This window comes from Octopus bimaculoides, chromosome 9 (genome assembly GCF_046866305.1).
Source record: "Octopus bimaculoides isolate indiv1 chromosome 9, ASM4686630v1, whole genome shotgun sequence".
NCBI classification, from domain to species: Eukaryota; Metazoa; Mollusca; class Cephalopoda; order Octopoda; family Octopodidae; genus Octopus; species Octopus bimaculoides.
Window position 1 is genome coordinate 59,744,244 of NC_142936.1, and position 27,331 is coordinate 59,771,574.

A 27,331-nucleotide genomic window follows, 5' to 3' on the forward strand; every position below is an offset into this window, starting at 1 on the left:
TTGAATCTATTTTATTTCAGTTGTTTTGCTATTATCCGCGGGATAGTATACTGATATATTACATACCTGCCTCTTTAATGCATTTAGGTTGACATATTCTATATATCGCTGGTGGGGAGCTGAATCGCTGCTATCTCTAGCAATTGAGCGTCCATCATTGACAAAACCAAGGATGGTCGAAATCCCGTGATTTGGTGGTTTCGGTAGCAACAAAAGTCAACAGTAGAGTTTCTCTTATAGTAAGAGAAATATGATTTGTTCTAACAACACCCACGTTTAAGTGGGAATCAATATCACCACTCGGTATAAATACGTTTTCTGTCGCCAATAAATATTAAAGCAAAATTTAATTTTACTGCAACTGAATAAAGAAAACTCATTTTCTGAAACGAATATAACCAAATGTTCCGATGAACTAACTTTAAGATAAAAAAATAAAAGGAAACTAATTCGGAAGACTGAGTTTCGAAATGCATAAGAAATTGTCTTGATTTCCAGCGGCATTAGAGTTTATTAGAATTATGGTTAGGGTTTATATGTAGAAAGGGAAAGTAAGAGCAGGGTAAATGCTAAAGACTTTCATCTGGTTATATACTTCTAGCTATATGTCTGGATATATATATATATATATATATATATAAATATATATATATATATATATATATATATATATATATATATATATATATATATATATGTATATATATATATATATATATATATATATATGTATATATATATATATATATATATATATATATATATATATATATATGTATATATATATATGTATATATATATATATATATATATGTATATATATATATGTATATATATATATATATGTATATATATATATATATATATATATATATATATATATATATATATATGTATATATATATATATATGTATATATATATATATATATATATATATATATATATATATACATATATATATATATATATATATATACATATATATATATATATACATATATATATATATATACATATATATATATATATATGTATATATATATATATATATATATATATGTATATATATATATATGTATATATATATATATATATATATATATATATATATATATATATATATATATATATATATATATATATATATATATATATATGTATATATATATATATATACATATATATATATATATATATATATATATATATATATATATATATATACATATATATATATATATACATATATATATATATATATATATATATATATATATATATATACATATATATATATATATATGTATATATATATATATATGTATATATATATATATATGTATATATATATATATATATATGTATATATATATATGTATATATATATATATATATATATATATATATATATATATATATATATATATATAGATATATATATATATATATATATACATACATACATGTATGTATTGTAAGTGTTTCTGCGGACCTGAGTGATATGCAAAGCTTTGTACTTTGCAATCCACCTGTATATCATTATGATTTCATCATTTAGAATAGTTTCTTCGACAGAGCCTGCATTCCTCGATGGGGTGTCGTAGACAATGAAGTTGCCATGTATGTGTTTGGAGAGCGATCAGAAAAGTTAGGAACCCACACAAATATCAATTCTTCTACCTATTCAAAACGAATTACATTTTTGTCTGCTTCGCTTGACGAGAGACAATTTAACAACTCCCCTGCAGGATGCCAAAATGTGGCATCCATTCCATAAAACACAATCAGAAGTCTACATCAACTAGCTTTTGTTCTTTTCTTTATTCGTGAGAAACAAATGTTATGTGAGTCTATTGAGCTTCCTCACTGTTTTATTTTCTTTAACATCCAATATCGTTTGTTGCAAATTGCATTTTTAGGTATAAGCATAATTTATTTCACCAACAAGTATTGAATTACAGAAGTATCATGGTAAAGGGTAGGGTATTGGCAGAATCGGGAGGGCGTTGGATAAAATGCCTAGCGGTATTTTGATTTACATGTCGCTCAGTATTTTTTAGTTCAAATCCCTCTAAGTTAACTACCATATTTTGGGGATCAATAAAATTAACACCAATAAAGTACTCAAGGTCAATATAATCGATTATTTGCCTCCTAAAAATAAAATAAAACCATCGAAAAGAAAAAAAACAGACAAACAGTTTCTTGCTTTGCTAGAAAGAGGAACTATATTTTCTCAAATCAAAGCTAGCAGTCTTGAAAAAGTAAAGACATGTAGGAAAATGTTGGCCACGATAAGCAAAACGCTGGAAAGGTTATAGTTGGAATATCTTCTGCTCGTAAATGGTTAATCCAAGGCAAAACAACAACAGCAGCTAACAATTTATGTATAATAATGTGGACACTCATAGGCAGACACTAGTCTATTTTCGGTTACATTTAAATATTCTTTAGAATAGGACCGGTGGAGGCGCAATGGCCCAGTGGTTAGGGCAGCGGACTCGCGGTCATAGGATCGCGGTTTCGATTCCCAGACCGGGTGTTGTGAGTGTTTATTGAGCGAAAGCAGCTAAAGCTCCACGAGGCTCCGGCAGGGGATGGTGGCGAACCCTGCTGTACTCTTTTACCACAACTTTCTCTCACTCTTACTTCCTGTTTCTGTTGTGCTTTGTAATTCAAAGGGTCAGCCTTGTCACACTGTGTCACGCTGAATCTCCCCGAGAACTACGTTAAGGGTACACGTGTCTGTGGAGTGCTCAGCCACTTGCTCGTTAATTTCACGAGCAGGCTGTTCCGTTGATCGGATCAACTGGAACCCTCGACGTCTTAAGCGACGGAGTGCCAACAACAACAAGAATAGGACCTTCAAGTGTTTGTAGGATTCTGTCGGGTTATCGATTTATCAATTGCCTTTCTTCTTCTTCTACGCAGTCAACTTCAAATTAATTCAGAAGCTCTTTAATTTTCACCTATTGAAATATAATTGCATTGATCTTGTGGTTAGGGTATTCGACTCACGATCGTATGGTCGTGATTTCGATTCCCGGTGGTGCGTTGTGTCCTCGAGCAAGACACTTCATTTCACGTTGCTTCAGTCCACTCAGTCCACTCGTCGTAAGCGACGGAGTGCCAGTTGTTCGGTTCATCATGTTGATTCAGATTAAATTGGAATTTGGCACCCAATAAAACTCATGTATATCATTCAGAGTGGCCGTTAAATGCTGCTTTAATCAACATATTTATGCAAATTTCCACCTAATAACACACTATTCTAAAAAAAAACAAAAACGTGTTGTAATCGATAAAATTTTGTATTTGCTCTGAGATAAGAATACCTGCACAGTAAATCATTTGTACAGTAATAAACAGTAAAGCATTTCTACAGTAAAACACAGTACACCAATTTTACATGCTCCAACAACAGCTACAAACTGCACAGTATATCTACAGATAAGCGAACTCATCCATTAAAAAGTATTTTTCGGGAAAGTGCTAGTGATTAAATGTGAACATGGGACGTTAGAATCGGTTTATCAGTTCATTTTAACTCTCATAATCAAGTAATATATACAAAATATGCAAAAAAACCCTAAATATATTTAGCATTGCTTGGCGACTTTAGCTCAGCTATGCATTCAACTTCTCAAATTAAAACATATTTGAGAATATTCTCGCTGTTCGAAAATGATTTCTTTAGTTCATGTAATATTTTAGCCGCTGTTTAAGGGCGGCGAGCTGGCAGAATCATTAGCACGCCGGAGAAAAAAAAATACTTAGCGGCATTTCGTCCGTCTCTACGTTCTGAGCTTAAACGCTGCCGAGGTCAACTTTGTCTTTCATCCTTTCGGGGTCGATAAAATAAGTGCCACTTGAGGACTGAGATCAATGCAATCGACTTTCCCCACCCCCGAACGTGTTGGCCTCGTGCCAAAATTTGAAACCAATATTTCAGCCGCTGTCTAAAATATCATAATTAACAACAACCTTTGACATTATAGGTTATAGCCAGTATCAATGGGTGTGTTGTTGAAAATATGTGGCTGATTTTGTTTGGATTTGATTTCAGAATCTTCAAAGAGAGTACGGAAATTATCCTTCCTACAAAAGGCACAAGGCCTGAAATTTTAGGAGAGAGGGACTAGTCGATTACATCGACCCCCAACGTTTTACCGGTACTTAATTTATCGACTCCGAAGGGATGAAAGGCAAAGTCAACCTCGGCGGAATTTGAACTCAGAACGCAACGACGGGTGAAATACCGCTAAGTATTTCGTCCAACGTGCTAACGATTCTGCCAGCTCGCCGCCTTAATAATAATAACAACAGTAAGGCGGCGAGCGGGCAGAATCGTTAGCACGCCATGCGAAACACTTAGAGGTATTTCGTCTGTCTTTACGTTCTGAGTTCAAATTCCGCCGGGGTCGACTTTGCTTTCATCTATTTCGGGGTCGATAAATTAAGTACCAGTTGCATACTGGGGTCGATCTAATCGACTGGCTCCCTCCCTCAAAATTTTGAGCCTTGTACCTAGAGTAGAAAAGAATAATAACAACAATAGCGATAATAACAACAACAAATTTAGCGAGCAATAATAATAATAATAATAATAATAATAATAATGATAATAATAATAATGATAGTTTCAGATTTTGGCATAACGCCATCAATTGTAGGGGAGGAGTAAATCGATTACATTGAGGTCGACTTTGTCTTTCATCGTTTCGGGGGTCGATAAAGTAAGTACCAGTAGAGTAACAAGGTCGATGTAATCGATTTATATACTCCCTTGAAATTGCTGGCTTTGTGCCAAATTTTAAAACCAATATATACATACCATTATATACAATCACACATTTATATATACACAATTACATGTAAACACAGACATTCATATATATGTGTGTGTGTGTGTGTGTGAATAAATAAATAGAAATATAGATGAATAGATAGATAGATAGATAGATAGATAGAGAGAGAGAGGGACGTACACAGACTAATACACATGCACATATGTATGTATGCATGTATACACACCCACTCATCGGTTACACCTGATTGTAAGCCAGCCAAGTCTAATCTCCCCTAGGTTGGTCCTCATAAGCATACACTGTCGCAGCAGGATCTCGTTGTAGTTACAGATGGGAAATAGCGAGACGTGTTGGACAAGCTACGGTCTCCATGGGGGTTACTACTCAATTGATAACATTCTTTCCACGCGACTGTCCCTTTTGTAAGAAATTTTCTCTGTGCTTGTCAGCAGGATTGTTGTCGACGCAATACATGTATAGATGTAACACTTGTCAGTACATATGGCCTACACTTGTTCTTAATCTTCATCTCTGTTGCAATCACGTAATGTTCATTTTTGATGGGTTTTGCTTGTTTCAACGAAAGGCAGCCTACTATAATTAGGGTCAGTGTTTTTATCTCCCGTAAATGAAATGATTGCAGCCTGGTAGTTTGCTTTGAAGACAGATCTTTCGCTGTTCTGATATTTGATATCACGCCGGCTCATTATACGCTAGGTAAGTTCCACCAGATCAAATTTAGCGAGCAACTCCCTCCCATTCAATACATAGTTTTGCTAGACACGCATCCGTGTCATTAATTTTTGAAATGTCAGCAAATCGTACATGAAAGATGTCGTTAAGAACAATATAAAATAATTGTCATTGTATCTATAATTCTGATCTTAATATCTGTATTATTTTGCTGGGTCCATCATTGGCCTGTGGCTAAACCGGGCCTCTTCGTTCAAGGTCACACTGTCAATCTCAGTATTTGTCTAATTGAATTAAAGTTAAAGCCTGTACAGGATTTGAACTTAGAATATTACTGGGACGTTACCAAATATCATAAAATACTGTGTGCGAGTTTCTTCCGTTTCTGCCATCTACCCACATCTATTTGTTTTGTCTATATAAATAGCGAGAAAATACTGGAATAAAATTTTCGAATTTCTTAAGGATACAGTTCACTGATTAAACCATTGAAACGATTAATAGTGACCAAAATCGAAGGTTTAGGTCACAAATTTAGGTCCTTGTCTTGCCTTTTCGTCAGTGCAGTTCCTGATTGTTTAGAATGATTTTAGTTTATCTACAAAAAAGAAGTGTACAGCCATATATGCATACATACAACGACTGATTGATTGATGTACCATGAGTTATAAGTTTATATCTATTTTAATTATCCTAGTGGAGGCGCAATGGCCCAGTGGTTAGGGTAGCGAACTCGCGGTCATAGGATCGCGGTTTCGATTCACAGACCGATCGTTGTGAGTGTTTATTGAGCGAAAACACCTAAAGCTCCACGAGGCTCCGGCAGGGGATGGCGGTGAACCCTGCTGGATTCTTCCACCACAACTTTCTCTCACTCTTACTTCCTGTTTCTGTTGTACCTGTATTTCAAAGGATCAGCCTTGTCAAACTGTGTCACGCTGAATATCCCCGAGAACTACGTTAAGGGTACACGTGTCTGTGGAGTGCTCAGCCACTTGCACGTTAATTTCACGAGCAGGCTGTTCCGTTGATTGGATCAACTGGAACCCTCGACGTCGTAAGCGACGGAGTGCCAACTACGTTTTAATTATTCATTACAAATTTATACTTATTCGTAAACTGAAATATGTCATTCTTCATGTTAAGTTATACAGACGTCGTATATAAATTTACACTACGTTCAGATATGATCTGTATTGTGGTTGTATGTAATGAACCATGAGGAGTTCAAGGTAGGATACTTTACTGCCAGCGTTATCTCATTGTCATCTAACATTGGCACACCAACTTTATTGAATAATATGCTTAGAACCAATACATTAATTTTTACGTTTATGTATTTGTTTTGCAAGATTCCTAATGTGAAATTGTGTGTTGAAACAAATATTGTTCTATTTGGAGGTGGTCATATTTTTTACCAATAAGCTACACGCACTATATACAATCTTGCTCACTTCACTTTTCAGGACTGCATTTATATATGTATTTTCGCTGCTGTTGTTTAGCATGTGCTGCCTGAGTGATACCGTACGGCATTCGAAGGCCGTCTACACTGATCTCAGGCCTCTACCACTTTTATTTCTTCTTAGGTAGAGCCTCTCAACATCACTGTTTCTGTGGAAGTTTCCAGTTGTCAGAATTTTGCGGGTTTTGATATCTATGGAATGGATTTCCTCTACATACCAATCAAGTATTCCAAATGTTGGGATCAACACTGGTACTGCAAATGCATTGTGGGATATTGTGTCGTTGTAAGAGGAGAGTTCCGGCTGCCATACTTTCCTAAGTCTGGTGTAATATTTTAGGGTCACTCTATCTTTATTCACAGTGCTTTCGTATGATACATCTTCGTCTATGCCTAGGTACTTGTAACATTCTTTGTGTGGAATGCGGGAGATAGAGAGACCGTTGATTCACAGATTTGGGGGACTGACTTTCCTTGTTCTATAGCCAAATATGAACATTTCTTTTGGCCAAATTCCATGCCTATATCAGCTGAAAACGTTGCTATTAATTCCAGTAGTTTCTTGGCATTGTTAACACTTTTAACATAAATCTTCAGGTCGTCTACAAAGAAATTATGGGTTACATTCATCTTACTAGCAGTTGACGATCCTAGCATGTAGCTATTTGTTTTCTGCAGTAGGAACGATAATGAATTCAGTACAAAATTGAGAAGAAGTACAGAAAGACTATTTCCCCTGGAATATTCCCTTTGTAATGTCTATATTATTAGAAACAATTATTCTGTTCCCACTTGTAAGGGTAAGAATATGTATGTATGTATGTATGTATGTATGTATGTATGTATGTATGTCATTGTTCAGGTTTATTTCAAGATTTCTTGCCAATTGAGAAAGAGTCAGTTTCTAACCTAGATCTAAGATTCTGTATGTATGTATGTATGTATGTGTGTATATATGTGTGTGTGTATATATGTATGTGTGTATGTATGCATATATCCATGTATCCATACATGCATTCATGTATGTATATATGTATGTATGTGTCTATGTATGTATGTATGTGTCTATGTGTCTATGTATGTATATATGTATGCATATATGTATGTATGTAGTATGTATGTATGTATGTATGTATATATGTATGTATGTATGTACGTATGTATGTATGTATGTATGTGTGTATGCGTGCGTGTGTGTATGTATGTATTTCTCTATGTATGTGTATATATATGTTTATGTATATGTGTATGTATATATCTGTATATATGTGCGTATATGTATTTGTGTGTATACGCATGTACTTTAATGCATATTACATTTTACACACGCTCACACACACACACACATTCCTATATTCATATTTAGATACACTAACATTATGTGTTTATGTATATATATATATATGTGTGTGTGTGTGTGTGTGTGTGTTTGTGTGTACTTCATGGGTATTTACATTTTATCTGTACACACACACACGTACATTTACATTCCTCTATTCATATTTATAAACACTGTAACACATGTAGACATTAAAAAAATACCGAAGACTTAATTTGATGTTTCCACCGTCATGCTTTGATATATAGCAGGACTTTGAATTATTCATAATCATTAAGGTTGTTTATTAAAAATATACCTTCTTCGACGAGGAAAAAGGAAAGAAAAGAAAAGGAAGAAAAAAAGCAGGACAATTAATTGTGTAATTAATATGCCTATTAAGGTTTGCGGTTACAACAAAAACTTCCTGAGTGTAAGACATACCACATTAATTGTAATAATTATACCTGTTTGTTGTTACTGCTCCCCAGCCAAACAGAATCCATTCATCTACAGTATTTTCTTTACAAACATAAATCTATTAATTTCTGTGTATATGTAAGTTTTACGGTGTACGCAAACACACGCTCGCGAATATGTTATAGGGACGCATGCATATTTATTATAGTAATCTAGACTCGGGGAGTATCATTATTATATTTGCAGTTAAATACACAAATATATCAAATATACCAACTCAAATTCATGTTATAACGTTACATACATACATCCATATGTGTGTGTGTGTGTGTGCGCGCGTGCGTGCGTGTGTGTGTACTATACGTATATACGCATTAGCCTCTTCTGTTCGTAAATATAATGCGTTTTGTCCTGACGTTTCGAACTTAAATTTTGACATCAACGGTTCTAGTCAACGACCAACAATTCTTTCTTTTATTTCTTTAAAAATAATATTTTATTTTAATAACTGAACGCATTTTAAAAAGTAGGTTTATTTTAATGACCGTCAGATAATTCTTGTAATTCTTTAAAATAATAATAATTCAAACCTATTACATACAAATTATATATTTCACTTCAATGATGGCAGCATTTAAACAGTTTGAGCGAAAAGGAAAATGGAGGAAAATATCTAAATATCGGAAAGATATTATCCTAAAGATGTAATTATATGACTGTCAATTATGACTTTCTAAGCATAGATCCCAGCAATAATATACATACCTATCTATTATTTTTCTCTTTCGTTATTTTCCCATTCGTCTCCACCTCTTTCTTTTTCTCTCCCTCCTTTTTACTTCTCTTTCTATTTCCCCTCACCCCTTTTTCTTTCTTTTTATGCTTTCTCTCTTGAGGGCAATATATATATATACATACATGCACACACACACACACACACATATTTCACTCACACACACATACACATATTTCTCTCACACACACATACACAAGGTAGAGAGTTGTCACAAGATTATATTTATTTGTTCGAAACTAGAAATGTATTCTTTATTCAAAGCTTCCCGCTGCTTGGAATATTTGTCCAGGAGTTCCCTATTTTATGGATTCCACATTCAAGAAACAAATTTAATAGAAATCTCTATATTTCATGAAGCAGTGAAGTCGTAACAGCAAAAATGGCGAAGTGAAGAATATGCACATGGGGTGTATGTGCGTTCTATCTATCTATCTATCTATCTATCTATCTATCTATCTGTGTGTGTGTGTGTGTGTGTGTGTGTGTGTGTGTGTGTGTGTGTGTGTATATATATATATATATATATACATACACATTAGGCGCAGGAGTGGGTGATTGGAGGCGCAATGGCCCAGTGGTTAGGGCAGCAGAATCGCCGTCGTAGGATCGCGGTTTCGATTCCCAGACCGGGCGTTGTGAGTGTTTATTGCGCGAAAACACCCAAATCTCCACGAGGCGCCGGCAGGTGATGGTGTCGAACCCTGCTGTACTCTTTCACCACAACTTTCTTTCTTGTTTCTGTTGTACCTGTATTTCAAAGAGCCAGCCTTGTCACACTCTGTGTCACGCTGAATCTCCCCGATAACTACGTTAAGAGTACACGTGTCTGTGGAGTGCTCAGCCACTTGCACGTTAATTTCACGAGCAGGCTGTTCTGTTGATTGGATCAACTGGGACTCTCGTCGTCGTAACCGACGGAGTGCCACTACTATATATGTATATATATGTATATATATATATATATATATATATATATATATATATATGCATGTATATGTCTGTATATATATGTATATATATATATGCATGTATATGTCTGTATATATATATATGTATATATATATATATATGTGTATGTATATATTTATTTATATGTATGTATATATATATATATGCATATATATATTCCTATATATATATATATATTTCTTTATTGCCCCATAGAGTGGACAAACAAGGACAGACAAAGGGATTGAGTCGATTACATCGAACCAGTGCGTAACTGGTACTTATTTAATCGACCCCGAAAGGATGAAAGGTAAAGTCGACCTCGGCTGAATTTGAACTCAGAACATAAAGACAGACGAAATACTGCTTAGCATTTTGCCCGGCGGGCTAACGATTCTGCCAGCTCCCCGCCCTATATTCCTATATATATATATATGTGTGTGTGTATATATATTTATTTATATGTACATATACATACATACACACATTCATACATACACAAACGAGTGAGTAGAAAGGCAAAAGAAAGCGGTACTCAACACATTTGAAAGGAGTTAGATATAGATTTGCTAAGATCCTTATGATGTGAAGTTCGTGGACGCGTAGGGTGAAGCTATCTTATCAGAAATCGAATATATATATATATATATATATTGTTAGGAAATTATAAACTATAATAAGTTAAACAGGTAAACAGTTTTTTCATGCTGCACTCTAAGGTCAGGATGAAGTCCGCTGTCGAAATGGGGGAAGCTAGGTGTTATTAGCCAAACTGTGAAACCATAACAAATTGGGTAGACCTTGGCAAACCTTTATAAACAGAGATAATTGTACCCCAGTTTTTTTGTGACAGTTTTTTCTGTGAAACAAAGTTGTTCAATTGGTGTGTTGTTCGAGTTAGCGATTTGAAAGTATGTACGCTCCATGTGAGTACTGTAATTCTTAACCTGTTATTGTAAACCTGTTAATTCCTGAATTGTTGAATTTGTTGGAATTTTTATTTGTCTTCCCCATTCATGGGTGAAGTAATGAATAATAGACCAGTGCAAGTGGGCAGTTATGCTGCAGTGACTGGCAAAAGCCTGTCAGCGGAGTTACTGCAAGTCCGTGAAATAGAAGTTAAAGACAAGAATTTCAAGAAGTATAACGACTTGTTGAAAAAGGAGGGAAACTGTCTTAGGCTGACACCTCCCAAAGAAGTTATTGAGAATACTGAGAAAAGAACTATCATCTACAGAACGTTAAACATAGCAACGAAGAAAATAGAAATAGCAGTAATGGAAGCAGTAGAGGAGTGTTTGAGAGAGGTGAAGGACTGTACCACGTTCTAAACCAGAGAACGGAAATTCGGCACGGTGGCGGTGCGCTTTGTAAACGAAAATGAAGCAAAGAAATACTTCACTGTGGCCTTGAGATCAGCTGAGTGGGCACTACTGCCTACTTACTGTAGCAAACGTGCGGTCAGAGTAAGGTTAGGTAGAGTGCCCTCTGAAATTGACGAGGCATGGTTGGTGGCAGCCATACTCTACCGTACAGAGGAAAATGCAGAAATTTTGAAAATGTCCAAAACTGTCCAAAACTACGGAGGTGAACTGTTGGGGTCATGGGCTAGAGGTGATAGTCCATATAAGTCTGCCAGACCTCCATAAGATTGTGGAAGAGCTGGTTTTGCAGGATGAAACTAGATTGAGGATTGTTGTGGAGGGTAGACCTCCAATATGTTTTTTGTGTGGAGTAAGGGGACACAGGAAGGCCAAGTTTTCCCAGAAATACGAGGAGGAAATAACAGAAAAAGAAATTCAAGAAGAGAGTACAGCAGTAGAGGAAGAGAAAATGGAGGAGCCATTTACGGTGGTAAAAACAAAAAAGAACTTAGAATCACCACCAAAAATCCCCAAGGAGAAAAAAAGAAAGACAACGAAGAGGAGAATAAGAAAAACGAAAAAATGAAAAACCAAGTGAAAAATCAAGTGAAATGCGAACGCATGAGCCGTCGCCTTCAACTAGCAAGGAGGAAAGATTACGAAAGAAGGAAGGAAGCGAAAGAGACAGCGAATTAATGACAGAGACATTTATGACGGACGAAGAGAGTGGTAAAAGATAACAGAGAACGATACTTACAGGGAGAAACTTAAAAAAGCCTCATAGTATATGAAAAAAGCGTCGAAATTGAAAAGAGAGTAACAAAAATGAAAAATATTATCAGAGTGAAAATAGCAAACCATGAAGGTAAAAAGGGTGTGCTGTTGGAGAGAGAAAGAGGGGAGTGGTTAGTAGAACTATTTTTGGGGAAAAAAAGAGTTGAATTAACACCATTTCAGTATAGATACGAGGAGCTACCGGCTGTTGTATTTTTTTGACGAATTAGAGCAGCATTTGTAATTTTTACAAGACTGTAAAGTAAAACTGCAATTTAAAAACAGTAAAATGGAACTACCTACTTGGAGGGGGGGGGGGTAGGAAAGCCATTTCCTTCTCATTAATTATATTCATAATTCATCCGATATGTGTTTTCATGTACCCCAATGTATTGCTTTGTCTGTCCTTGTGCTGTTCCCTCTATGTTATGGCCGCATGCCAAAATAAAGAGAGAAAAGTTGTTCACTTGGATTCTGGAAGCTATGATTGCCTGTTTAGTTTATGCATTTTGTGCTTTGTGTTAGGAATTTATGGATTTATTTTATGCTCCAGGAATTCGCGAGAACTTTTGTCAGATTTAAAATAATTTCTGTGTCACATCTGGGTCCAAGGTTCGAAATCCAAAGTTGAACACCGAATTTGTGAAGACAGATTTCATGACATTCCAAGGTTCGAAATCCAAGATTCGAAAGCTGAACTTGTACTAAAATGGAAATCCGGATTTTATGAAATCCAAATTTTTGGAATGCATATTTTTGAGAACCAAATTTGTTAGGCCAGGTTTTGTGCGAGGCCAATTTTGGTGAAACCAAAAACCGGATTCGGAGTCCGAATTTCTGAACTGTATATATATATGTTGCCTTTGTAAATATTTTGACTGCACCTCTGGTGTGGAATTTGCTTTTTGTTCGTGTATATATTTTTGTATATAAGCTGTTTTTTTATGCTGACTATTGTTAATAATATTTTGCAAAAAAAAAAAAAAATTACATGGTGTGTTGTTGTTTTAGGTTCACCCTATCCTCTTTGATTCTGTAAATTCGGGTTATGGCCACCAGGTCGTAACAATATATATATAAACACTGAATATTAAAAGATAGTAACTTTTTTACAGAACAACACAGAAGGGCTGAATATATTGAAGAGTGATATCAAAATTCAATAAAAGAGGATAGATTCCAGTATCAAGTTATTCCTCGTAAGAACCAACATATATTCAAGCCGGCACCATAACTATATCATCTAAACTTGATTTCGAATAATGGGATTGTATGAAGAAATATATATGGTATGTGTTGGTCTTTACGAGGAATAACTTGATATCGGAATCTGTCTTCCTATATTGAATTTTGATATATATATATATATATATATATATATATATATATATATATATATATATATATATATATATATATATATATGCATATATATATATATATATATATATATGCATATATATATATATATATATATATATGCATATATATATATATATATATATGCATATATATAATATATATATATATATATATATATATATATATGCATATATATATATATATATATATATTATATATATATCATATATATATATATATATATATATGCATATATATATATATATATATATATATGCTATATATATATATATATATATATATATATATATATATATATATATATATATATATATATGCATACATATATATATATATATATATATATATGCATATATATATATATATATATATATATGCATATATATATATATATATATATATATATATATATATATATATTATATATGCATATATATATATATATATATATATATATATATATATATGCATATATATATATATATATATATATGCATATATATATATATATATATATATATATATGCATATATATATATATATATATGCATATATATATATATATATATATATATGCATATATATATATATATATTCATATATATATATATATATATATATATGCATATATATATATATATATATGCATATATATATATATATATATATATATATATATATGCATATATATATATATATATATATGCATATATATATATATATATATATATGCATATATATATATATATATATATATATATATATATATATATATATATATATGCATATATATATATATATATATATATGCATATATATATATATGCATATATATATATATATATATATATGTATATATATATATATATATGCATATATATATATATATATATATATATATGTATATATATATATATATATGCATATATATATATATATATATATATATATGCATATATATATATATATATATATATGCATATATATATATATATATATATATATATGCATATATATATATATGTGTGTGTGTGTGTGTGTTTGTGTTTGTGCGCGCGTATGTGTATATTGTTACCTTATCAAGTAATTTCGTGTCAAAATCATTTATATATTTCTAAAAGACACACCATTGTATGCATTACATGATATGACTGAATGATATTCCACACCCCTTTCACTAAGATCTTGAATATCCTGCAATGATAACCATTAATAGTTATTTGCTACTTGAGAAATCGCAAGTATAATCCATTCATTTATTTCACTGATGAGTGCAAGATGTACGAAACGTTAATACCTCGCGGGATTTTAGCAAGTTCAATATGAACTTAGCAAAACTGTATTACTGACATTTTTCTTTTGCAGCTTCTTGAGGTTATGGTCGTGTGTTCGATGTATCTGTCTTGTCAAACGAGAGAAAACTTCTGCTTGGCAGCTAAGAAGAAATTATAGCTACTTCCGCCAGGTATGTTGGGAAAAGAGGAAAATACTTTTTATGATTATTAAGCAAAGTAAAGGAGTGATAAGCCAGAATTCATGCTTACGAGTTATGTCCCCTGATATGAAATCCTCATGTTCAGTCTCGTTACAGGCTGCAGATATACATGGTTTGAAACGTGACAGACGAAAGTTGTAACTTACTGTGCGTTTCTAACTGCTTAGGTCTGCATATATCGCACATCTTCCATCGCCATAGGACTTTCAGTATATGGAATGACAAATCAAGTCGCCATAAAGAGACATCTGTACGTCATTTTGATTATAGTGATAAACGTTTGTACAACACGAATATTACTTTCTGTCATTAGTACCTAGTGACAGACTGAAGTGAGGTGACCAATAATCACGTAAGACTGCAAATTTTACATCAGTGTCCTCTTAGAAAGACGCTGTGACAACAGCCAAAATATATATCTGCGTTCCCCTGGTCTGATGGATTGCTTGTAACACAACAGTACATGACATTTGTTCTCTGTCACACAGAACAATATCAGGTCTGTTATGTTTGAACCAAACTGATGTTTTTGGTGGGGTGTTCCAAACAGTATTCCTCGATTTTAAAGGTGTGAATACCTGCTGGTTCTGACATGCATTTGATGTATACGTTTTCATTTTATTTGTAAAAACTTCATGAAAAAGTATCTAAAATGAGTGAAAGCTTGTCCGAGTATTTTTAGACCTTCCTTTAGCTAGTATTACGGCCTTCATCCGATCAGAGACGGATTTCTTTAAAATACCAATAACAGATAAATTCCCATCTAGTTACTCTTTCGGAATATATTTACTGTAATTTACCATCAGACTTCAAATATTTTCACATTGAAATTTGGATGTCATCGTTTTTATTTCCTCTGGTAAAATGTTTTACTCTTTTGTTGTGAATTCTTTGATTTCTTACCTCAATCACATTTTAGCAGAATCACTATAATCTCACAGATATCAAATTGCTTCTTAACCATGAGGTTTTGGGTTCAGTACTACTGCACAGTACCTCGGGCAAGTGTCTTCTGCTATAGACCCCGGATCGATTAAAGCCTTCTGAATGGATTTTGGTAGACGGAAATTGAAAGTAACAAGTCGCATACATACATACATACATACATACATGTGGGTGTAGTGTGTGTAGGCCTTTGTTTTCCCCTCCCCATAACTTGACAACCGGTTTTGGTTTGATTACGTCTACGCAAATTAGCAATTCGGTAAAATAGGCTAATGAAATTAGTAGCGGAATCGATTTGTTCGATTAAACCATTGAAAGCTGTGCCAGGAATGCCGCAGTCCAATGACCGAAACAAGAAAAGTTAAAATATAAAACAAGAACTGTTCAAAGTGGTGATTTTGCAACTTGATCGGTTGAAATTAGCACAAGTACTATTTTTAGAATAGTACTTCAAGTCTTCAAATCTTTCTTGAGGACCGGAAGTCGGTCACCAGCCGGTCTCCTGTATCAGATGTCATTTAGGAATTGAAAGAAAAACTTATAGTAAGCTTCTTTCTTCTTAGTTGTTACACTATGGATAGGCAAAGGAATTTACTAACTGGTTCTGCCAACTTGTGGAATGTTTGTGACCAGTTCCCGAAAACCGTTGCGAACCACCTTCAGTCCTGTTACTGTGGTGGTAGATAAAAAAATGAAAGTGGTGGGACAAACTAAGACACAAAGACAAACACACATAAATCTATCTATCTATCTATCTGTCTATCTATCTATATGTACGACGGGCTTCTTTCAGTTTCCGTCAACCAAATCCTCTCACAAAGCTTTGGTCGGCCCGAGGCTATAGTAGGAGACATTTACCCAAGGTGCCACGCAACCACGCCTGCATATATATATATATATATATATATATATATATATATAATATATATATATATAGAGAGAGAGAGAGAGAGAGAGAGCGAGAGAGAGATGGAATTTACAAAAAAAAAAAACCAAACAAAAGACGAAGACAGGCGTGTAAACAACAAACAGTTGTGTTAGTTTGATATATATATATATATGTGTGCGTGTGTGTGTCTGTGTGTGTGTATATATGTGTGTGTGCGTGCGTGAGTATAGTTCACACATACACCAACACTAACGCACTCACACATACAAACATACACACACGCACGCACGCATACACACACGCACGCACGCATACACACACACACACACACACACACACACACACACACACACACACGCAAGTAAATGAGTTTCAAACGTGTGTGGGTAAGAGTGTTGCTCCCCAACCACATGGTTATAGGTTCAGTCCCACTGCGTGACACTTTGGTCATGTGTCTTCTATTAAAACTATGGGCCGACTGTAATCTTGTGAGTGGATTTGGCAGACGGAAACTGAGAGAAGCCCGTCACACACACACACACACACACACACACACACACTCAGATACGCGCACACGCGCACAACTAGTGGTTCGGCAAAAGGGTCCGATGGAATAAGAACCAGGCTGAAAAGAAGAGTTCATTCATTCATCTAAAAATTCTACAAGGCGATGCCCCAGCACGGCCGCAGTCTAATGACTGAAACAAAAAATAGAGAAAAAAAGGTAGTAAATTTTAAGTATTTTTCAAGATGTGCAGTGGAAACATGGTTAAACCTTCTTAATCTGCGGAGCAGGTATATTAGTAATATCTGTTGTGTGAAGTAAGGCTATAGAGACGCATATTTATATAAATGTGCCAGACTCACATTTATTTACACATATATTATAGCTGTTAGTGTGTATAATGATAATCCATCGAAATAATATATGGATAGTGCTTTGTGGGTGTGTATGCGCATGAAAACCAATATATTAGCGTAAATTAATGATGATATATGAGTGCATATGTATGTAATTAGCAATATATAAGTGTTTACCCAATAACTATAATAGATATTACATGCGTATATACACACACATACATAGTAAACCTCACAGAAAAATGTACATTTACACACGCAAACACACATATACAGACACAGATACGCATACACACATGCGTGTACGTGTATACATATATACATACGCACACATATATGCTTACATATTACATGCATATATATATATATGTGTGTGTGTGTGTGTGTGTGTGTGCGTGTGTGTGTGTGTATGTATAAATACACACACATACATGTGTATATGCACACATTATCGTGGCACTCCGTCGGTTACAACGTCGAGGGTTCCAATTGATCCAAGCAACAGAACAGCCTTTCGTGAAATTAACGTGCAAGTGGCTGAGCACTCCACATACACGTGTATCCTTAACGTAGTTCTCGGGCAGATCAGCGTGACACAGTGTGACAAGGCTGGCCCTTTTAAATACAGGTACAAAAAAAAAAAAATGGAAGAAAGAGAGAGAAAGTTGTGGTGAAAGAGTACAGCAGGGTTCGCTACCATCCCCTGCCGGAGCCTCGTGGAGCTTTAGGTGTTTTCACTCTATAAACACTCACAACGCCCGGTCTGGGAATCGAAACGGCGATCCTATGACCACGAGTCCAACAGGGTTCGCCACCACCCCCTGCTGGATCCTCGTGGGGCTTTTAGGTGTTTTCGCACACAACGCCCAATCGAAATCGCGATCCTACGACCGCATGTCCGCTGTCCTGACCACTGGGCTATTGCGCCTCCACATGCACACATTAACACACAGATGTGTATGTACACACACGTGTGTATCCACGAATGTATATGTACCCATAATTATTCATGAACGCATATTCTTCAAGTTCCAATAATAATTTCTGTGCAGTGGCAATCAGTAAAGAGCTATATATACAATGTTAATACAAATATATATCCATATTACCTACAGTACCAGACGTTTATATCATGGCACTAAAACTTGCACGCGCATGGTATGAATATACACACACATTGGGTCCAGAATATGTATTTTATTAATATATTTGTTTGTCAGCGATAGTAGATATTTATATCATCTGTCAATCTACCAAAATATCAACCTATCTCTCTCTCTCTCTCTCTCTCTCTCTCTCTCTCTCTCTCTCTCTCTCTATATATATATATATATATATATATATATATATATATATATATATATATAAATATACATATGCACATACACTTACATATACAAATACTTAGACATTCATATATACATACCAGTATACATATATATATATATATGTGTATGCATACATATATGTATATGTATATATCTACATATATATACATCTACACACATACACACACATATATGTATGTACACACACACATATATGTATATACATATATATATATCTATATATACATACATACCTATCTTCTTGTGTGTGAGTGTGTGTACATATATAAACATATATTTGCATATACACATACTCAGACATATACACTTACCTACACATACTTATATGCACATATATACGCACCAGTATATATATATATATATATATATATATATATATATATATATATATATATATATATATATATATATATGCACGTATATATATATATATATTCTTGTATATATATATATATGTATGCATATATATATATATGTCTTCATATATATATATATATATATATATATATATATATATATATATATATATACATATATATGTATATATCTTCATATATATATATATATATATATATATATATATGCATATATCTACACAAACACACACATATATATATATACATATCTATACACCTATATTTGTATATTTCTACATATATATATGTATATATATCTACAGATACTCACACACACACACACACACACACACACACACACACACACACACACACACACACACACACACACATATATATATGTATGTATATACATACATACGTATATATATATATATATATATATATATGCATCATATCTACTTGCGTGTGTGTGTGTGTGTGTGTACTTATATAAATATACATATGCAAAATATATATACATACACGTACATATACGCATACATATGCATACATACACACACAGATACACACAGATACCACACATACACACACACATACACACACACACATACATATATATATACCAATATATATATATATGTATATGAATGTATGCATATCCATAAAAGTTAAAGATAAAAGATATATATATATATATATATATATATATATATATATATATATATATATATATATATATGTGTAAGTATGTATGTACACACACACACACACACACACACACACACACACACACACACACATATTGTGAGCTGGAAGAATCGTTAGCATTCGAGGAAATTCTGAGTTCCAATTCTGCCGAGGCTAACTTTACCTTTCGGGGTCGATAAAATAAAATAGCAGTTGAGGACGAGGGTCAGTGTAATCGATTTGAAGTAGGCCACGGCAATATTCAATTTAATCTGCAATCACTTTGACATTTGACGTGCAGCTGACGAAGAATGTCCATTACATAGAGAAATCGAGTTATTTATACAGCACAAAACGTTTGATCACTAAACATAATCTGCGCACATCGTTCAGCAAAAATGTTACGGAATCCTCTTCTGCTTACGATAGGGCTATCTATCTATCTATCTATCTATCTATCTATCTATCTATCTATCTATCTATCTATCTATCTATCTCTCTCTCTCTCTCTCTATCTCCCTGTCTGTCTGCCTGCCTGTCTTTCTTCCTGTAAGTCAGTATGTCCGAATGTATGTATGTATTTATGTATGCTTGTATTTATGCATTTATGTAGGTATGCATGCATGTGTGTATGTATGTATGCATGTATGTATTTATGTATGTATGCATGTATGCATGCATCCATGTGTGCATGTATCTATGTATATATGTATGCATGTATGCATTTATGTATGCATATACATACGTAACACACACATACATATACATATATATATGTGCATATATATATGTTTGTATGCATGCATATATATATATATACATACACACACACATATATACACACACACATACATACACGAACACGCACACACACATGCACACACACACACACACACACACACACACACACACACACACATAAATATATACATATAATCGACAGTGTTAGGTACAGCAAAATAATATTTATTCAAAGCTGAGTTTGTTTGAGTATGTAGACACACACACACTCACATACACACTCACACACACACACACTCACACACACACACACATGCACGCACACACACACACACACTCACACACTCACACACTCACAACACAATGTTATATACATGTACTGTATGTTAGTGTATATAATTGTAGTACTTAGAAACGGGTGGAATTGCAATTAAAGTTAGGTGCACAATACGTCAAGTAGAGAGTATAATAAATTATTTCCTGATATGAGACTGTTGCAGGACTTGTACTGTTGTATTCCCCTGTAACAGTCATCATCAAATGTGTGTGTGTGTGTGTGTGTGTGTGTGTGTGTGTGTGTGTGTGTCTGTCTGTGTGTGTGTGTGTGTGTGTGTAATACCTATCTATCTATCTATCTATCTATCTATCTATCTATCTATCTATCTATCTATCTATCTATCTGTGTGTGTGTCTGTCTGTCTGTGTGTCTGTGTGTCTGTCTGTCTGTTTGTGTATTTATCTGTCAGTCTATCTATCTATCTATCTATCTATCTATCTATCTATCTATCTATCTATCTATCTATTTATCTATCTATCTATCTATCTATCTATCTATCTATCTATCTATCTCTATCTATGTCATATGTATAAATATGTGTGCGATTGTGCGTGTGTATTTGTCTGTGTAGAGATGCATGTGTGTATGTGAGTATACACACACGTGCACATGCACACACACACACACAAGCACATCACACACACACACACACACAAGCACACCACACACACACATGCCTGTTTGTGCACGTATTCATGTACATGTGTATGTGTGTTTGTGTGTATATATTGTTTTATTTGTTTCAGTCACTTGACTGCAGCCGTGCTTGAGCACCGCTTTTAGTCGAACAAATCGACCCCAGGACTTAGTTTTTGTAAGCTTAGTACTTATACTCTCGATTCTTTTGCTGAACCGCTAAGTTCCGGGGACGTAAACACACCGACATCGGTTGTCAAGCGATGGTGGGGGACAAACACACAGACACACACACACACACACACACACACACACACACACACACAACACTGTATAAAACGATTTTTGTCCTCGGTTACCAATTGTTATTTCCTATTTGTTTACCACTAGAAAGTATGTAAAATGGCTAATATTTCCTTCAAACTTTGCTTTTATTACATTTATCCAAACCCCAAACAATTCCTTTCAACACAGCTATGACATTTCTCACTACTATTCATAGTCAGCGATGCACATATTATCAGCTACTGAGGGACATGCGCAAGTGGATAAGGTGATGTAGCTAACAGGCGAGTCTGTGGTGCTGAGTCGAATAGGTCATTTTTAAAACATTGATATCCAAGTCACAAAAGTAAAATTTTCAGGGAATAGTAATCATTTCTTTTGGGATCTTATCGGTTTGGCTGCCAGCATCAATTCTGTTTGAATTGATTTTATATTCAGTGTAATGATACACTTTTATAAGCTAATTAATGACGCGAAAGTAATTTTCGCTATACATCATTAGATAACGAGTTATTAACCATTAAAGTTTGAAGATTTTGATAATTTTAGCCAATCGTAAGCCACAGACACATCCATGTCTGTTTTGATAATAAGAAGCAGAACATGAGAACTCTTTTGTCTCTCAACGTGCCTGTTACCATAGTAACTAGCGAAGCCGAGCAGTCTTCGAAAAGTCTTTTATCTGCGAGGAAGCACGTGTTGACAAATTTGACGCTGTGTTTTCTGTTCTGTGTGATTATGGCAGTAAGCTCTAGTAACTTCGCTTCTATTTTGGAAACATTGAAAATAGAGGAGGATATTTCTTAAGTTAAAACCGAAAGTTAAATGTTTGTTAATGCTTAAATGTTTGTTTTTAAAGCATATTTTGTTCACTCTTATTCTTATATATAATATATAAACATATACACTTTTTGGAACATTGTCATTTTATAAGATTTTGCTGGCAAATTTTAAAATTAACATAAACATTTATTTACATGAAAGAAAATTACCGGAGAACTTTCATCTAATTCTTCCAAATCTTTCTGTTAAAAATTGTAATGTGTTACTCACATGTAACGTGTTGTTTACCACATTTGCATTAAATGCATATTGAATGCTTAAATGTTTGCTTACTCGTTTCCTTTTGTCATTGAGCATTGAAGTGGCTGTGTTGTGTGCTAAAAATAACAGCTAAATAAGATTTTTTGGTTAAATCTTTTAAATTAACACAAACATTTATGTACATGAAAGAAAATTACTGGAGACATAACAGGTGTTATTTACAAATATTGACAACTCGTGCTATTTTCAGGATGCCGACAGAATATGCAGTCACGCACAAAATGCCAGCTTCCAAATCCTGTTTCCTGACTGGGTGAAAATGATCAAACTTTAAACCTCTATAACTTTTTAAAAACATTTTTCTGGAAAAAAATGAAATAACTCCAGCAATTCAGTTTGGGTAAGTGCATTATTGTGTCACATTTTAAAATTTTCGGTAAACTTTAATTTTTGAAATGATGGCTACCAAACCAATAAGCTCCTTCCTTTCATTTCTGTATAGAAGCAAATAGGAAATAATAAATACTGAACAAAAGAAAAATGTTACAGTGTAATATATATATATATATATATATATAACACTTGTAGCGTGGAAGGTGTTTATAAGCCATTTACAAACACACAAAAAACGTTAGATTCACTTCAACATTTAAATTTAATCTGCCAAAATATTTTCGGCGCTTTGAGACCGGGACCTGATCGCTGACAAAATTCCGTGCTGCGTCGGAGAAAATAACAGTTAGTTCATTATGTATGTATGTATGTATGTATGTACGTACGTATGTACGTACCTACCTACCTGTGTGTATGCGAGTATTTAGGTAAATGTGTAGACGTGTCTGTGTGTGTGTACATGTGTATGTACATGTGAGCGTATGTTTATGTACTGATATGTGTCTGTTCAAGTTGTATACGTGAGTGTTACTTTGTCGAAGGTTATATACACACACTTATTGAAGGTTATATACACACTTATTGTACTTATTGGTGCTGTTCTTCACAACACTGTTAGGGGCTAATGATTCTATTTATACTTCTATTGCTTACAAGTATGCATTTTTATGTATATCTTGATTGAGTGGGGAAGATAGCAATTCTAGGATATTGTTGTACTAGTAGTTTTATGGTGTCTTATAAATGTGTCTGTTTATTTTAAGGAGACGATTTATCGAGTAATGGGGAGTCGTGAATGTTGAAATTTGCTACGCTAACAAACTAGGCTCCTCACATATCCACTGAGTATTTCAGTTATAGTAATTTTATTTCATTTTGCAGGTGATATGAGGATGCAGCTTATGAAGATAGAAGATGCAGCCTTTGAAGATAGAGGGTGCGTGCATTGTTCTGAGTCTTTTGAAGGTTATGATTTATCGAGGAGAGACTGGGACATAGGCAGAACTAGTATAATCAATTTTGGATCGAATGTATCGTTTGCAAACTAATGTCGTTGTTTCCTAGTGATGGCTAAACATAGTGCTTGTGAATATGCCATTATACCTTCTTTGCAGTATCTTCTATATGTGCTGTGAATGTTACAGAGATGTTTTATGTACTGTGGTGTATATTTATGTAGTTGAGTGTGATGTCAGTTGTGTATGATATTGTCATGTGTTGCAGCTAAAGTTTGTATTTTGGAGCCGAGTCCCTAAAGAATTGAAGGGATTGAAGCAGATTTGGATTAGTTGTACAGTTGTGTCTGAAGAAAGGCGAGAGGATGTATGTGTGGTGCCGTTTAAATAACACTATGTTATTTGCTTCTAACTAGAAACCAAGGGAAGTGACTGCTGTTTTCTTCAAACTGCTTTTGTACCTGGACATCAATGTTTTGAAATTGACCTATTTTCCATTACATTTCAGACAGATTCAATGCTGAAGCAGAAATATTGATATAGTAAATATTCTGCTCAGTACCACAGATTTACTTGTCAGTTGCTTGACTTTAACCACTTCTGCATGTCCCTTAGTGGCTGACGATATGTACCTCTTTGATCATGGGCTGGGGTAGTGGCGGAGCATCATAACCATGTGTTAAGAGGGATTCTTTGGGGTTTGAATAAATGTAGCAAAAGCAAAGTTTGGAGGAAATATTAACCATTTTCATACTTTCTAATGGGTTAGCAGATAGGAAATAACAGTTGTTAATCAAGGACAAAAATCGTGTTACACAATGTAATCAGCTGTATATGGCTTATCAAGGTCATGTAGATACAGGTTCAGAGGACGTATCCTTGTACTTCATTTAAGAGTGCTTAAATATATCTCGTGGTCGCCAGGAAGAACAAATATCGTACTCATTGACTCCACCGCTGGACACAAGGAAAGTACAGCTACTCCACCGTCATGACATAATGTAGGAAAACACGAGAGAAAAAAGAGAACAAAGCCCTGCAGATATTTATACAAGAACAGGACCATCTGGAGTAGATGATGACTCCTTGATATGACAAAGCAATATCCACAATCCTTTCACCACCACCACCACCAACTACTACTACTACTACTACTACTACTACTACTACTATATGGAAAAGTATTTTATATTTTTAATGTGTTATTTCTTTCGTTGGGCTCTACAGTTACAATACAGAACCCATTGTCCCTTATTTTGTTGTTTTGTTAAAACCAAAGCCGTGGTCCTCCTCTTTTAGGTAGAACATCTAAGACTATGCTATCTAATATGAATGCTTTCTTTTTTAAGAGTAGGATTTAAAAGAGATTTAGCTTTACTTTTTGCAGGTCAAGTGGCAAAAGCTTACTTACTCTACCTTTATGCTACAGTGTAATCAAATTCTCAGGAAAAAAATGAATAAATTTTCATGATTCAATATCTTGTTGTTGTTGTTGTTGTTGTTGTTGTTCTTGTTCTTGTTGTTGTTGTTGTTGTTGTTGTTGTTCTTCTTCTTCTTCTTCTTCTTCACCTTTCAGTATATTTTATCGATCACTATATTTTCCACCTACCAAAATATTACCCCTCTTCACAATGAATGTCTTATACTTGTGTTCAGAAAATTTTTTTTTTCCAGATTGTTCAAATATATCAGCGATTCTTTCAGCTTTATCCGAAGAGCTATGTACTGGCTCTTCCAAACTTCATACTTCACGAAATTATTCATCAACTCTACTCCTGGCATATCTATGTGCCCCTCCCTCGTTAAGACTTGTTTACTGTTCACTTTCCTGTTTTTTTGTGTCTTATCCTGTGTACTGTGCGTGTACTTTTGGCTTTCTTTACTATTCAATTTATTGTTGCTTTCTTTCCCTTTTACAATTTTCCGACGAGTTGTGGTATTCCTGAACACTGTATATAATAAGTTCATAGTTATTATTTTAAAAATAAACTTTTATTTTTAAAAATGATTCCTTATTCAAAACACGATGTTGATAGACAGAGTTTACTTTTGTTCGAATTTTCAAACCCGACTTATTGATAACCATAAATTAAATCTCATTTTTTCCCTCTTCCCCATAAATTAAAAGTCTCACACTTATATAATTAATCAATTTTGAAGTTAAGTACTAGTATATTTTAAGTGGCAACCGCGATAACTTTTATTAAGGGAGGCTATACTTATATCGAGAATTAAACGTGGAACAGTGTTTAAGAAAATGAAGGTGCGGACACTCAAATATAAAACTAAAAAAAAATCATTTGAAATGAGTTGGCGCACCAAAGTTCCTATGAATTTATTAATAAATTGGAGATGAAGAATAGTCTAATTTATGACAGACAGG

The 27,331-nt window shown here is 33.9% G+C and overlaps 1 long non-coding RNA gene across 1 annotated transcript in view; it reads left to right on the plus strand.

Annotated features, from left to right (window-relative positions):
- The window catches only part of LOC128248663 (uncharacterized), a 55,180-nt gene extending 28,756 nt beyond the window's left edge, over positions 1 to 26,424 (plus strand). Inside the window, exons 2-4 of the long non-coding RNA XR_016243152.1 lie at positions 15,337 to 15,436; positions 23,850 to 23,999; positions 24,875 to 26,424. This is a non-coding gene — a long non-coding RNA (uncharacterized LOC128248663). The remainder of the gene's footprint in view (positions 1 to 15,336; positions 15,437 to 23,849; positions 24,000 to 24,874) is intronic.
- The last annotated feature ends 907 nt before the right edge of the window (positions 26,425 to 27,331 follow it).